General features: G+C 46.2%; 1 protein-coding gene across 1 annotated transcript in view; it reads right to left on the bottom strand.

Moving 5' to 3' along the window:
- Positions 1-6828, bottom strand: part of CDH5 (cadherin 5) — a 29179-nt gene extending 22351 nt beyond the window's left edge. Inside the window, exon 1 of the mRNA XM_058034412.1 lies at positions 6690-6828. The gene's annotated coding sequence lies outside the window, so the exon portion shown is untranslated. The remainder of the gene's footprint in view (positions 1-6689) is intronic.
- Positions 6829-15844: the final 9016 nt, after the last annotated feature.

The raw sequence follows: 15844 nt of genomic DNA, 5'->3' as shown, positions 1-15844 counted from the left end.
CTTCCACATAAATCCTGAATATCAGAGAGGCCTCCTAGCAGAGATCTCCAGCTGAGCCTCCTCATTAAGGAAAAGTCCCTCTCCTTTGAGGAACCACTTGCAATAAATATGATGTTTTAACAGTACAATGTAGCTGTGTTAATAGCAGGTAAGATTTTTTCCCCACGTTTTTCTTTAACAAAAGCTCAGGAGCAGACGTAGCTGTGTGGCACAGGAGCATCGTGCCCAGGTGCCCATAACTGATATTTACTGCCCCAATCTGCAGCAGAGAAACCCTGCACAGCTGCCTGGGTGTGCCCATTCCTTTGTCCAGAGTGTTCTCTGGGGTAGCTGAATGCATCAGTGTTTCCTCTGAAAATTAACCTTGTGGCAGATAAAGAAAGCATGCACATATACATCAATCTCTTGTTTTCTCTCTGGGCAAGAGGCTGAAAAAGCAGGGTGTGTCTGGATAGATTTTGTTTAGTGTTCTGTATTTTTCTCCCTTTTTAGAACGTCTCATTCAAATGTCAGTTCATTCTTCTCAATTTCCTGCCCTTATCCAGCAGATCCAGCAGATTGTAGACCAGGCTTAATTAACTTTAAGACCTTTTATGTCCATCCCTATAGTTACAGTCCTTTCCTGGAACACTTCCATTGTATTATCTCCATGTGTTATGAGATGATGCAAATGATATTTTTACTGCCCTTGTGAATTTACAATGAGTCTTCCAATAGTTTTAGTTACAGCTTAGCTCTTGTCAGGAAAACTCCATCTTTAAATCAAAATAAAACTAGGGCAGCAAATTTCCTCTTTAATGTGCTGATAGGGGAAAGCTGGAGAGCCTGAAAATGCGGGCCCCAGACACAGGGAAGCTTAAAGAGATGAGGAAAGCTGTTGTAAGTTGTGTGGATCTGTTTCTATTTGGGAGTGGTTGTGATTTAACAGAGATTTTTCTTAAGCTGAGGTGGAACTTTTCAGAGGCTGTGTAATGGAACATTTATTTCTGCCACAGCTCATGTTCTAATCACAGCCACTGGAAAGCCCTTCTGGGGTGAATAAACCCTTTCTCTTCATCTGAAGAAGCTGCAGGTCAGTCCAGATTTGGCAGGTGATGCAGCTCATCACTTCACAGCAGGGAAATGAGAAAATCTATTCCACTGAGAAATGTGTCCCTTCCTTCCTGTTTGGGACTGAAGTCATGTGCAAGTGTAATTTAATAATTCAGTATCTGTTCTAATCCCAATCTTTTACCAAAGCTGCTGCTGGCAGCTCCAGGGTACAAAGCAGAGGTGTTTGTGAGATGGTGCTGCAGAGGATGGAGCTCTGTGATGGTTCTGCCCCTCTGGAATTCACATTTCTCTCTTTGTAAAATGTACCCACAGCAAAAAGCATTCCAGCTCTCCTGCTTTCTGCCCTCCTTTGTTCATTTGTGCGCTGGGTGAGTGTCTGGAGTGCCCTGACCATCTCAATGACACTAAAATGTGCCATCCTTGTTTATGCTTTAATGAGAGCCTAAACCCCCACATTACCAGCACTGAGCAAACAGCCAATATACACAAATCCATTGCAGCTTTGGGCTCCTAGAGGAGGTGCTGAAAACTCTGATACATTATTATTAATATTGATTGCTTGGCCTAATCCTAACATAGAATCACAGAATTGTTAAAGTTGGAAAAGGCCTTTAAGCTCATCAAGCCATGAGTAAACTGATTCTACTGCAGACAGACCATTTCTATCTGAAGGATAATGACAGCAAAAGCCAGAAACAGAATGCAAATCCCTTCTGGATTCAGGTCTAGGGCTGGAGGTAGAGGCAGGGACCATCCCAGGACAGAATGGAGAAGCCAATAAAGCTCTGTGCCAGGGGGATTTGCTGATGGAGCTGAGCCCATCCCAGGAGCCCTTCCCATCAATGGCAGGATTTCCTATCCGTGGCAGGACAGCAGCAGCAGCCCTTGGTCCCCTCAGGCCAAGCATTGGAAGGAGGCTTTGTGCTCCCTGAGGGTTCCCAGGGCACAGATTCACAGCAGATAGCATCACCAAAGGAAGGGGAACAGGAAGACTGCAGCTACCAGAGCCTGGCTTAGAAACGTGGACAAAGGAGTTTGGTGGAAGTGGAATTTCCCTTCCCACTGCCCTGCACAATGAGGGCACGGGCCCCGTGTGCTGCAGGAGCCCCCCTGGCCCTGCTGAGCTGTGCCAGGGGTCAGGGACACCTGCAGGTGGGGCTGGAGGGACAGGGATGCAGGGAAAGGACAAAGGCAGAGGTGCCGCTGCTGCTCTGTGGCCTCGCAGATGTGTGACACAAGCAGAGGCCTCTGCTGCCCCAGGCTGTGCCAGGGGATGCTGGGGGAAGTGGACAGGGACAGAAGGGTCTTGGTGACAACTGGGACAATAAAAGTGGCCTCTCTGGGGATCAAAAATGAAGAATTTAAAACATGTTTGCCTTTCTGCCTACCTCTAGCTATGATGGTGTTCTATAAGTCCTTGCAGTTCAGGCAGCAGTGCTGGAGCAGAACACTCTTTTTTCTCTCTGCTACTCTTTGGGAAGGTACCTATGCCATTTCCCTAGTTTGTGCTGGCCTTTCTTTAAAATATCTGTCATTTTTCACAATACCTTCTGGGCTTTTGTGGCTAATTCTTGATAAAGGTTTCAAATGCAGCTGCTAATCTACTGTAAGAGTTTTGCTCTCACACAAAAATACTTGTCTGGAGAAAAGTCTTCCAGAGTATGTTCACCTCTTGACCCCTGGTCTATTCTCAGAGCACCAACACTGGAGTGTAGGCAGTGCCATGGAGGGATAGGCTGCCCTTGTGCCCTTCTCCTGTCTTTTTCAGCCCTGGAAATTTCAGTTCTTGAGCTGCTCCAGGTCCTGTGAATGTTTTAATTAGCACCTGGGAGGGCTGGGCCCCAAATCCCCCTGCCTGCCCAACCGATGTGCACAGCAGCACAGGCACAGCTCAGACCCATGGCACAAACAGCTTCCCTCCCTTTCAGGAGATGACAGAACTCAACATATTCAGCAAAAGCTTGCATTCAAAACACAGCCAGTTCTATTCTTATTGACAGGTCTGAAACTCTGATGCAGATGAGTGAAAATCAAATGAAAGGGGCTAATCTGTATTCCTGCACTCAAGAACTGCAAACAGGTTCTTCACAATTTATTATTGATTTTTCATATTCCAGGGCCAGGCTTGCTGCAGAATGCAGGAGGGGCAGTGGTGAGGGGTGTGGTGAGGAATTCATTCTGTGCAGCCTCTGGTGGAGCCCTGGGGGTGGTTGGAACCCCAGGAAAGGGCACAGGGAGCTGGGGCACAGCCAGAGACAGCCCAGGGCTCAGCAGGGAGAGCCAGGCCTGGGCACCCCTGAAATAGGAGGGGATAAAAGCCCTGGGGTTCCTTGGCTGGGTCCCTCCTGGGAGGCAGCAGCTGGGGCTGTTCTGTGCTCCTGCATGGGAATAAATGCCTTTATGGAATGAGACTGCCATGGGAGAGCTGGGCTGGGGCTGGGCAGGAATCCTGGTCTGGCAGAGGGTGTGTGTTGGCTCCTGTTGGGTCCTGGAGCTGGGAAGGGGCCCCAGCAGGGACAGAATCCTGTCTGACAGAGGGTCCTGTGGGGTCCTGGGGCTGGGAAGGGGCTGCAGCCCCAGCAGGGACAGCCTGGGGTGGGCCTGGGGCAGCCTGAGTCCCTCATGGGACCCCTCCCCTGAGGGCTACACAGGGCAGTGTCCTCAGTGGTGTTCATGCCTTCATTTCCAAACCATGCCTTCATTTCCAAACCATGCCTTCAGTTCCAAACCATGCCTTCAGTTCCAAACCTTGCCTTCAGTTCCAAACCCTGCCTTCATTTCCAAACCATGCCTTCAGTTCCAAACCATGCCTTCATTTCCAAACCATGCCTTCAGTTCCAAACCATGCCTTCATTTTGCCCTGGTTTATCCCCAGCATTTCTTGGTGTGTTTGCAGGGATCTCGACAGGATCCCTGGGGGCTCCTCAGCAGCACAGCTGGTGGCCCCTGGCCATGACAGGGACACCAGTGTGGGTTCTCTGTGTTTGCTGCCCCTGCATGGCCCTTGGCAGAGCAGAGCCCTGAGGGAAGCCCACAAAACCCTTTTTATCATGGCCCAGAGGAGTGTCCAGCTCTGCTCCCCAGGCTCTGCCCTCCTGCAGCCCCAGGGCTGTGTGGGAGCTGCCCTGCGAGGGTGAAATGGGCACCTCTGTGCCAGCAAAGCTCCAACAACCTCTGTCTGCTGTGCCCAGGGGAGGAGGGGAAACCACTCACACCAGGGCTGAGCTCTGAGGGGTTTCAGTTTGTAAACTCACGAGGATAACAAGGGAAACCCATTTGTAAAAAAAAAAAATAAAAATAAGAAGACACCAAAGTAATTTCATGCCCAAGAAATTTCTCACTAATTTATCTTATTTTCTTCTTGGCACTAACATTGGAACCTCTGAATTAAACTTGTAGAATCTGAGCAAAACCTGGAATTATGATGGAAATACAATGAAGATTCCTTACAGAAAGCTCAGCTGCCAGAAATAATCAGTTATCTTGATTATGTGAACCTCTGCTCTTTTAGAAAACAAAAATTATTTTCTGGCCTGATTTAAACCTGTAGTTCTGTAGACACATACCCAGACAAGAAAAGAGAGTTTTATGAATTTTTTTTTCTATTTTGAGTTTGAAATATTAATGTAATTAATTGATTTATGGAGGGACATGAAGTCCTTTGTTCCATGAGTGCTGTAAATCAGAGCAGTTTCTGAGCCATGCCCTGTGATTTTTACCTCTATCCTGTTTTCAGAGCCGTTTCCTCAGCAAGGCAGGATGTGAGGCAGAGCTGGCAGCAGAGCTGTTAACCCTGCCCTGCCTGTGAGCTGCACCTTGCTCAGGGACTCAATTTCAGTATTTCAGTGTTAACATTTGTTTTAAAAATGTGTGAAGAACACTCTTGTGGTCTTCTGTTAAAGAGCAGAGCTTTGGGAAATGCTTCCTGTTGCACTGCAGTGCAGATGTAACAGTCTGAAAAATAACCTAGGTTTGTGGCTTTGTGGGCAAAGCAGGAATGATTTTTTAATCGAGTTTATTCTTTGCTTTCAAATTAATTTGTTTTATTACTTGTAAATTCCCACTCTTCTCTCTAGCACACTATCATTCTAAGGCTTTCCTATGCTAAATGCATCCTGTGTCCTTTTCTCCGGTGGGTCACCCTTTATTTAAGGATAAAACACCTCCTGGAGATACCAGGGATAAATTTCAAGTCAGCATTTCTGTGATTTGTTTCTGCTATATGGGTTGTTGTTACCAGTCACCAATTAACCTTAGATGAGAAGCTTTTGTAGATCTTTGGAGCATCCTTGCTTTTGTCTAATATATTTTCCTGCATGAACATCTATAATACTGTGTGCTTTTACAAATGCTGATCTAATGATTTATATTCACAGGAGGCAGGGACACATTGATTAACTCTACCTTTGTTAACTGCAGAAACAGCCAGCTTGGAATGTTTGTGGGAGCTAAGAATGGAAGAGATTTTCTCACAGAAATTCATCTTCCTCCATATCTTTTTTCCCTTGCATTTCTTTCCTTCTTTTATCTTTATTACAGTGTGACAGCCAGCACGGTGAGGTGCTGTGCACACTGACAGTCCCACTATTGCAGAATGGATTTCTCACAGAGAAACCAGTATCACTTCATCTCTTATGCAGAAATGCTTTGTCTCTGCAAGCTGCACAGCGAGCTTGTTAGTGCAGGGACCTGCTCCACCTGCTCTAGGACAAGATAAAAGCCTTTCCAAACAACTTTTTGTGTCGAGCCACTGCTCATAAAATAACCCATCAGAAAAAAGATGAGTCTTTGTGAACCACTGAGATCAAGGAACCTCTGGAATAAGAATTGCTGGTCTTTTAGGACAAGGTGTGTAAAACCTGGCACTCCAGAGTTAGGGTGTTAAAGTACCTGGGACATTTGGGAATTAGGAGACCACATCCTTGACCTGGGTTTGATAAACTCCCCTCTCAGTTTTGAACAGATATGCCAGAGCTGGCAGGGAACACCGCGGCTGTCACCTCTTGGCTCTGGGCACAGGAAAGCCACCCACCTTACAGACAGACCCCAAATCCACCCCAATAAAAGATTTGCATCAAATCCCAGCCTAGTGCACCTCTGCTCACTGCAAACAGCCCTGGAGCTGCACCTGCCCACACCAGGAGGGAAATCCCTTCCTAAAGCCTTCACGGGTGCAATTGGCAGCACAATCTCCACCTCTTTTCCGTTATGAATGAACATTGGCAACATGATATAAATAGTACAAAACAATACCCAAAACCCCGTGAAATGTATATACATATATTTTAAATAATCTGGGAATATTATGGTACAGCCCAACAGTCAAAGCAGTTTGGAAGTGTCCTACCTATGAGAATTTTTATGCCTGGAAACAAAAAAGGTAGAGCCCTCCTGTTAATGAGACAACAAAGCCAGAGATTTCCTCTTCCAATGTGAATTGTTAACAGCTCTGCTGTTTGTGCTTAACTTGGCGTGGGTGCCACCAGTGTAAGACCCAAAGGATTTGGTGGATATGTATAAAATTCACAGCCCATTTGCTGATATTTCTGAACTTATTTAAGACATTAGAAAATAATCTGCGTGGAGGTAAAAAAACCCTTTGAAATTAACTTAATGGCTGAAGGACAGAAAATAACATTTGTCTCTTACCCGAGTCCGAGGTGGCCGAGCTTCATTCTGGTACCAAATCAGGCAAACTGAACCCAACAGAATCCCAAAATGTGAAGCAGAATACAAAAAAAGGAAAATCAAATAGAAAAATGCACTTCTCTTTTAGTGAAGCAATACTGGGAGTGTTCAGCTCTCCAGTGTCCAAGGTTTTCCAGCTGGGAGTCAGCCTTTTCCCATCCTGCATCCCGGCATCCTGCAATTGTTCCAACTCTTAGTGGCCCAGGGAGAAAAGGGAGTGGAGGAAACAAGATAAACTTAGCATTATTGCTCTATCTACTTATTTGTTGCTGACCCTATGAGGGAACTGAATAAAAGGAAACTGGCTCTGAGAGAAACACCAGTGTTTTTCTGTTATTTGCTGTTGTTTTAGAGAGAGTTTTAGCAGCTAGCAAATATCTGAGAGGAACTTTTGGTGACTGACGCTTGATCAGCACAGACCATGCTGCTTTGCACAAACAGGGCTTTCAAAGCTGTTTGGAATTGTCCTACCTGTAAGACTTTTTATACCTGGAAACCAAAAGGGTAGAGCCCTCCTGTTAATGAGACTGGGCTCCTGCTGAGCTCTGCCCGTGCTGGGTGTGAAGATGAAATGTCACAGTGTTTTTCACAGGTAACCTGAGGAGCAAGGCAGTGTAGGTAGGCCTTTCAGAAGGAGAAAATGTTCATAGCATCTTGATTATACTGAGTTCTAAGTCTGGAGATCACTCAGGGTGCTCAGGAGGGGAAGCTTCAGTGTTAAACTGAGCACAAGGGTGTAGCTCTTGGCACTGTGCACTACAAATGAAAGAGGATTTCTTTTCCACTAAATAATGCAGAAGAAAACTGAGAAGTGCAGGGCTTACTCAAAACACACTCTTTGGAACCACTTATAATAAATGTAGGCAAATGTTCTAAGTATCTTAAGTATGATTTTAATAATTTTAATTATTGAATTAAATTTTTAATATTATTCCACAGTTAAATACTCTCTTGCCCCTATTTGTCATTACAGTCCAGCACAGGTGGTGGGATTGATTTCCTGCCTTGCCAGAAGGCTGAAATTGGTCAGATTATTTCACTTTTTCATGCTGTACAGCATGAAGATGAATGGCTCCTGAAGGAATTTGTTATATTAATTATTTTTAAAAAAGGAGACATTTTTCAAAGTCTTGTGTGAGGAGCTCAGAGAGTCCAGTTTCCTTGCAGGAAAATGAGCTGTTAAATAAGCTGTGTCACTGCTGGGAGAGGAGATGCTGATAGGGGTTTTCCATCTCTCTGGGCAGGATGCAGCCCCCTGATAACGTGGTGCCCACAGCAGACAGGGCCCAGATAAAGGATGGACCCTTGCAAGTGGCTCCAGCTGCATTTCCAGCCCCTGGTGCCTCTGCTGTCCTGTGTGGGGCTGGGACTGAGGGTGACATTCAGGAAAGGAGGAGGGAAGGAGTCATCCTCTTTTCCTCAGAGGGAAAAGAGGAGACCCCAGGGCTCTCTCTGTGTGCTCTGTGTGCTCAGGTTGTCCAGGTCTCTTTCAAAGCCTGCTAAATTACCTTCCTATTATCTGATTTGCTTCATCTCCCCCAAAGAGTTCAAGGTAAGAAGTGAGAAAGTTTCTAAAGGACTTTTCACATGCTCTGCTGCAGAGCTCGACAGAAAACTGGAAACCTTTTCTAAGTTTAAGAGGAAGACACTTCCACTGAAATTTGAGAGACCTGATTTACCACCTCAAACCTTCCCATGATGCTTTATAGATTTCATAGTGCTGAACTGGCTCTTTAGGTTTCCTTTCTGGCTATGAGGGAAGGTCCATTGAGATTTCATGGATAGCAGAACCAATTCCAGCAGCAGCAGAACTGATGGTTCAGAGTGCCCTGTGCCCTCTGGCTGGTCCCACACATTTGCCCGGATCCCTCCCAGGCAGTGAAAGTCACCACGTGAAAGTTTTAAATGATGGCAAACAGATTTCTTGTAGATCTCAGACTTTCAGATTTTAATCATTGTGGCCAAATCATAAGACTGGAAAAATTCCTTGGTGGCTCAAGCCTTTTGCAATCCAGAGGGTAATGCTTCAAAAATATTATTAATTCACACTGTTCTGCTAATGAGAAAAATCCTTTGCATGATCAGACAACATTGGCAGGCATAATTACCTTTTAGTTGTGTAATTTTGGGTATGAAGTATTATTTAACAATCCAGCTGGTGGAATAGAAGGGAACAGGTGAAAAATGAATTAGCAGACACTGTCTGTGTGCCTCATGGATGGAGATGGTGGCAGAGCAAAAGGAGTGGTAATTTTTTACTTGTCATTTCATGGTGTTTTCCTGCCATTCCCGTCTCCAAATGACATCAGGCCCTTTTCTGTTCAGCTCTGCAGTATGAGTTTTCTTCCATGCTATATCCAGCTGCCCTCACTGGATCATTTGCTTCTTTCCAGTGCTTTTCCCACAGATGTTCATTAGCTGCTGCTCTGGGGCTCTGTGGCACCTGGGTCAGACATGTCTGGTTTAGATCAGCATCTCTTTCTGTGAGAGTTCAGCCTGTGTTATTGAAATGCAGGCTGAGCAATTTGCCAGACTAGTAAAGTTTAAAATAGTCCTCCCTCTCTTGAATGATGGGGTAGAACTCAACTTTGCTTTACAGGTGCTTGTGCATAGTTTGAATTTGACATTCCTGGGAATCTGAAGTAATAACTGTCATCTTGCTGCTGCTGAGAGGAATAATGTGTTATAATGGGCAGAATCACAGCCCTCCCTCAGCACATTAAACCTGCTCAGTCTGGCTGTGCTCACTGTGCACAGACACCCGGGGGGTTGGTGTAAGTTACTGGGTTGGTAAGTGCACAGAATGAACGCGAGATTAAAGCACCTTTCTTCAGAATTAGATTCTATCTGTGGCTGAGGAGATTGATCAGGAGCTCCAGTTTCTCTGCCTGCTGTGTTCCCAGCAGGGCAGCCTGACTCCTGGCTGCAGCTGGCTTCAGCTTTGTGCTGTGCTGTTTGTTCACTGTCTCATCTGAGCTGTGCTCTGGGAAGTTCTCCTCAAAGAATTCATGGAAAACATAGTGGTGGGAACAAGTTCATTGTTTTCCTAACCAGCAAAGTGGATAAAGCAGCCCTGTACTTTTCACTAAGTGAGAGTTTTCCTTTCCTTCACAAGTAATTTGAGTTATGGTGAAATTCCACATGATAAATAAGCCCTTCTTGATAAGCACAATCATCAAAACCAGAGACAGCTATTGAAACAGCTGCAACTAATAATCTTTTAATTCTCATCCTTCTATCTCACTAGGGAAGGGCTTTACCCTGGCCAGCACAGCCCAAAAATGCTTTTGTAACATTTTATACAAGTTAGATTGAGGAGTCTGTCCTGCTAATCCCAGCCTGTCACAGGCATCGTGCAAGGGAAGGTGTGCCAGGGTTGGGAATGCAGGCACAGCAGTGAATCCAACTGTGTCAGGATTTTTCTGACCAGTTAGAGTAGGGGAGAGCACAGGCTTTCCTTCAGTTATAAAAACAAACCCCAAATGCTAATTTCCAGCAGCTCAGCTAATCAGTGCAAAATCCCTCCCATCTGAAATGTGCAATTGTATCTGATGGCTGTCTGCAGCCTCTCTGGAAGGACCATTACCTGAAGGTTAAAAAATAACAATTCCTCTGTGTGGAAAGCATAATCTCTGCAGCACGTTGTGTTATTATTTCTGGGCCTTTAATCAGGGCAGTGCAATGTGCTCTTAGTCATTTCCACTTGGTCACTTGGTTTCCACTTGGTTTCCTTTCTGTCACAGCCTGAGGTGTGCATCCTGGAGCCACTCTGACTCAGCTTCCTCTTGTCAGGGTTTTTAAACAAAGCAACGGAGCTCTGATTTGTTTTTAATTTAAAGTGTATTAAAAAAAAAAACAAAAGCTGCTGAGGAATTTCAGTTAGAGCTGGTGGAATTGGGTGTTTGCTGGGGAGGTGTGATAGCATCTCTGAGCTGTTTTCCAGAGTCCTGTTCTGGCTGTACCCCACTCATTTCACTGCAGCAGATCTCTCCTGGAAGGGTCAGTCCCCTGCTCCTTAATGAGACCTCTGCTTCATACAGACTAATGACTACAGGGGTGTTTCTTAAAATGTTCAGCAGGGAATGGTCCCAAATGATATTGTTGCCTTGTTTGGAAATGGCAGGAGAGAATAGATGGTACAAAATGCACCCATATTGCACTAACACTGTATAACAGCCTGAGCAGAAGCCATAAAATGCGTCACTCCTGAGCTGAAGGAAGGAGTCAGGGATCCCTTTGATGTGCTCACTGAAGGCACAGTCCCCAGGGGTTTGGAACAACAAGGCTGTAGCCTCACAATGGATAGCACAAACCTTTACACAGGAGTCCAGTGGGAAGAGCAGGTCAAGTGTAGAGGTGAGAAACTGATAAAAAGTTTTCTACAAATGTTTTTGATAAACAATCTTCATTTCAGTGATTTTTTTTTTCACCTGAAGAACATTCCTGTTTTAACTGGAATGCCCCTTAGAAACCCAAACCAAGGCAATCTGTTCCTAAATGAAAATTGTCACCTTCCATTCATGAACTCAGTTGTTTGGTTGTTGAAGCAGCCCAGCTTTCAGCTCTGACTGCTGGTGGAAATGGAAGGCTTATGTCTGGTGTAGAAGAGGCTCTCTCTGCTATGCAAAATCTGAAAGCAGAGGAACATCCATCCATCCACCTTAATTTGGGTAAGTCTGCAGTGCAAACATTCTTATGTCTGTGGCATTAATTTAAATAACTCCAGAGGCAGAGTGTGCAGGGGATGGTGTGGAGCTCCTGGGGCAGCAGAACTGCTGAGGTTTCCCTCTGTGAACCCCACCTGCGCTCACGTCCTGGCTGTGAGGGATCAGACAGGTCCAGGGCTTTGATGGCCTCTTCCCTTTGCTTCCTGCACTGTTTACACAACTGTTTGCCCATCCTGGCCCTGGCCTTCCCACGGCATTCTGCCCGTTGATGGCTCAGCCTGAAGCTCCTGCATTCAGCACTGGGGTGAGCAGGGGCACAGGTCCCTGCACCCAGCAGTACTGGCTCTTTGATTGTCCTGCTGCTAAATGTCTGCTAGAAAGCTCTAAAACAGAAAAAGATTTTTAAGTGGGTGAAATAATGTTGATTTTTCTTTCAAGGAAGTCTGAGACCTAATTTTTATGCCTGTCACTGTTCTATGAAAGCTTCAGGGGACATAAAAAGTCAGATTATTGCTTGAACTGCAACCTATATACTAAATAACAATTCCAGGCAGAGAAGAGCTGTCATCCCAAAAGCTGCAGCACACAAATAGCTCTGCTGTGCTGGGATTCATGTGGCTACTCAAGTGCAGAGGCAGTTTTATCTTGAGAGGAAGATTATACAGTAGTGGGGTGAGAAGAGCAGGGTGGCACAACAGGCAGGTCACACACTTTGTGGGTTTGCTTTAGGGCTGCTGCTCATCCCACTGTCCCTCCCCCTGTAAAGGACCAGACAAGGGATGTGCCTCACTGGGCTTTGTTCAGTGAGTGCCCATAAAGAGTTCCTGAAGGGAAGTGATGTTTACAGGATGTGACAAGGCCCATAGCTCCAATGCTTTCCTTGATGCCCCTTCAAGGCTCTGGGTTTTCCTCTGTGAGCTGTCTGAGCCCAGGTGATCCAATCTCCATGTGTGCATCCCAAGGGAAGTCATGGCACTGACCTTGGTGTGTCCTGCTCACAGCCAACCTCCTCCCCTAGTGTGGCCACACGGGGCTGTGGAACACGAAACACACAAGAACACACAAACAAACAAAAACACAAAACCACAAACACACAAAACCACAAACACACAAAAACACAAAAACACAAAAAAACCCACAAAATCACAAACACACAAAAAACCACAAAATCACAAACACACAAACACACAAACACACAAAACCACAAACACACACAAATACACAAAACCACAAACATGCAAAACACAAACACACAGACAAACACACAGAACACAAATGCTCACAAAACCACAAACACATAAAACCACACAAACACAAACACATAGAAACACAAACACACAAAAACACACAAAACCACACAAAACCACAAACACACAAAACACAAAAAACCACACAAAAACACAAAGACAAAAAACCACAGAAAACCATAAACATACAAAACCACAAACGCACACACAGACACAGAGTCACAGAACCAACCTTTGAGGTTATTGAGTCCAACCTGTGACCCAACCCCACCCTGTCATCCACAGCATGGCACTCAGTGCCACATCCAGTCTCTCCTTTGACACCTCCAGGGACAGTGATTCACCCACCTCCCTGGGCAGCCCTTTTCAATGCCCAATCACCCTGTCTGTTTAGAAATTCTTCCCAATGTCCAGCCTAAACCTCTCCTGGGGCAGCTGAAGGCTGTGTCCTCTTGTCCTGTCACTGTTCCCTGGGAGCAGAGCCTGAACCCCCCTGGCTGCCCCCTCCTGTCAGGGAGCTGCAGAGAGTGATGAGGGCTCCCCTGAGTCTCCTTTTCTCCAGGCTGAGCACCCCCAGCTCCCTCAGGGGTTCCTCACAGGATTTGTGTTCCCAGCCCCTCTCCAGCCTCGTTGCCTCCTCTGGATGCTCTCGAGTGTCCCAAGGTCCTTCCCAAGCTGAGGGCCCAGAACTGGACACAGCACTCGAGGTGTGGCCTCAGCAGTGCTGAGCACAGGGGAAGGATGATCTCCCTGCTCCTGCTGCCCACACCATTCCTGATCCAGGCCAGGAGCCATTGGCCTTCTTGGCCACCAGGGCACTCTGCTGGCTCAAGTTCAGCCTTCACACACTCACACTCACACTCAGTCTCTCCTGTGCCACAGCCATGGCCCTGCCTGCTGTGCCAGCCCAGCCGGTGTCCCCTGGCTGTGCCCAGCTCTCTCTGCCATGTGTTCCTGATGTCTCCTGGCTGGGGGTGGCAGGGACACCCTGTGACCCGTGTGGGAGCCGGGCTGGGCTGGGCAGTGCCAGCTGTGGCTGCAGCTCACACAGGCCCCGTGAGGCTCCACAGCCTCTCCACACAGGCCCCACTGCCAGGCTGCTGCCCCCCATCCCAAGGGGTTCCAGACGGCTTTGTGCTGCTCAAAGGCCCATGGGGTGAGGGAAGGAGGTGATGATGGGCCTTCTCCATAGCTGTTGGAGGTGATGTGCCTTCTCCAAAGCTGTTGCAGGAACTGAGCCCTTGCCAAAAGCAGAATGGAGAGAGCTGCTCTGGATGAATCCTTGCCGAGGGCTGCAGTGTGAGAGCCAAGGCACTAATGCCTTGTAAATTGGTTCAGTGACTTTTACTCATTTATTACCCTCCCTTTATCACACCCCAGGCCCAGGCTGCCAGTCCTGCTCCTGCTGCCAAGGCCTGTGCAAGTGCAGATGGTTTAGGAGCCCCAGTGCCACCCCCTGTGCATTGTCCCTGTGCTGCAGTGGGCTCCGTGCCTCTTTAGCCACTGAGTGGATGTGTGAGAGCTCCTAATGGCTTGGAAACCAGTCAGGATGGATTTCTGCCCCCAGCCATCTGTGTGCAGGCTACAGCAGGCAGGCTTTGCCTTTATTTAAACTCTGCAGGCTCTGATGTCTCCTCTGCAGTGAGGCTGCTCTGATTTGTGCTGCTCTGAATTTAGCTGTTGCACGGGAATGTGGAATGTAAAAGTTTCAGGCTTTCCCTAGAACTGATAGAATAGCATTTGATTTTTAATCCTGTGTTTATAATTGCATCAATTGCTTTCTAGCTTTCAAGCACAGGGGCAGTGCAAATCAGATGGAAACCTGAGGTTTTGGGTTTGGGTATTGTAACTTGGAATTTTGGCATGAGGATGTACCCTGCAAATAGTCAGGGAAAGCAGTCACAGACCTTGGAGGGTTCAGTCTATAAAATGCCAAATTTCAGTGACTGATCTCTGCAGTGCATTGGAGAAATAATTTTTAATCTTCTGTTTACCTGTGAATTGCTCACTTTGAGGTGTGGGGCTGCTCCCCCCAGCACTGTGAGCTGTGAGGATCTCCGTGCAGCTCTGCAAACTGAGGGGGTAATACAGGATGAAAAATGGGGAATGAATAATGAAAAATGCAAGCTTTAGGAACTAATGATTCATACTGAAATATATCTGCCCTGGACAGTTTTCTTTTGCTGATATTTCATCTTGACCGTACAAATGCTTATGCTGTGCCCATCCCTGTGCACTTTCACAGAGATTAAAAAGAATGAGAGCTGGTTCCTTACATCCAAACAGAATCTCAAAGGAGAGAACATGTATATTTAAAAGCACAATGGAAAATTTAATGCAGTTAAATCCTTGCTTTGACTTCTCAGGATTTACATTAATTTTGGAAATTCAGAGAAAAGGAAAATGATTGATTTTGCTAGTTTGCAAGGATTGTGCATGAACAGCTCTGTTAGGATCTGTCTTCCTGACTGCCCCTGAAAAAGTATGTAGCAAAATTAACTTATTCTATAATGATGGATTTACAGTAAAAAAGAGGAAAGAGAAATGTTTGTGAAATACTTCAGGCAGACTTGCAGCCATTTTGACTTGTCCCCGGTTTAATGCAGCAGAAAATGATGCTGATTTAACTTTAATAATCTGTTTTGAAGAGAAAGCATAATTTTAAAACACTTGCTTTTCAAAACCCCCCACCTTTTACATATTATTTGCACACTGAGTGCAGTATTTTTTAATGGGCTTTGAGCACCTATGAAATAAAAGGGGTGGTAATTAATATTATTTATACTGCAGAATAACTCTGAGCCTCTTCTGAAGGGCTCCTGAGGTTAAACCAGAGCGACAGGACATGAATTCAGGTGGATGGGGTGGCTCATTCAGAGAGCTCTAACCCAGACCCTTCCCTTAAACCCAGGTTTTGTGGCTGTTCCTGTGCTCTGAAGCTCAGGAATCCATGAGGATGTGGATTTTGGTGTGAAATAGCCAGGTCCTGCTGCTCTTTTTCCTCAAAGCAGGCTAGGGTGGAATGGGCTATTTCAGCTGGAAGGATTGTCTGTCTTTGGCCTCTGCAAGGCTGGGCTGAGAGCTCATTAGAAAAGCTTTCTTAAGACACTTCCAGTGTTTCCTGCCCGTGTTCAGATGACAAAGGAAGGGGCTCTCTGGAAGGATTTTGTTGTTTCCTCTCGTGACCTT

The sequence above is a fragment of the Melospiza georgiana genome, chromosome 14 (assembly GCF_028018845.1).
Source record: "Melospiza georgiana isolate bMelGeo1 chromosome 14, bMelGeo1.pri, whole genome shotgun sequence".
In the NCBI taxonomy this organism is placed as follows: domain Eukaryota; kingdom Metazoa; phylum Chordata; class Aves; order Passeriformes; family Passerellidae; genus Melospiza; species Melospiza georgiana.
Note: the sequence above shows the minus strand (reverse complement) of the source record. Positions and strands in the feature narration are given on the sequence as shown.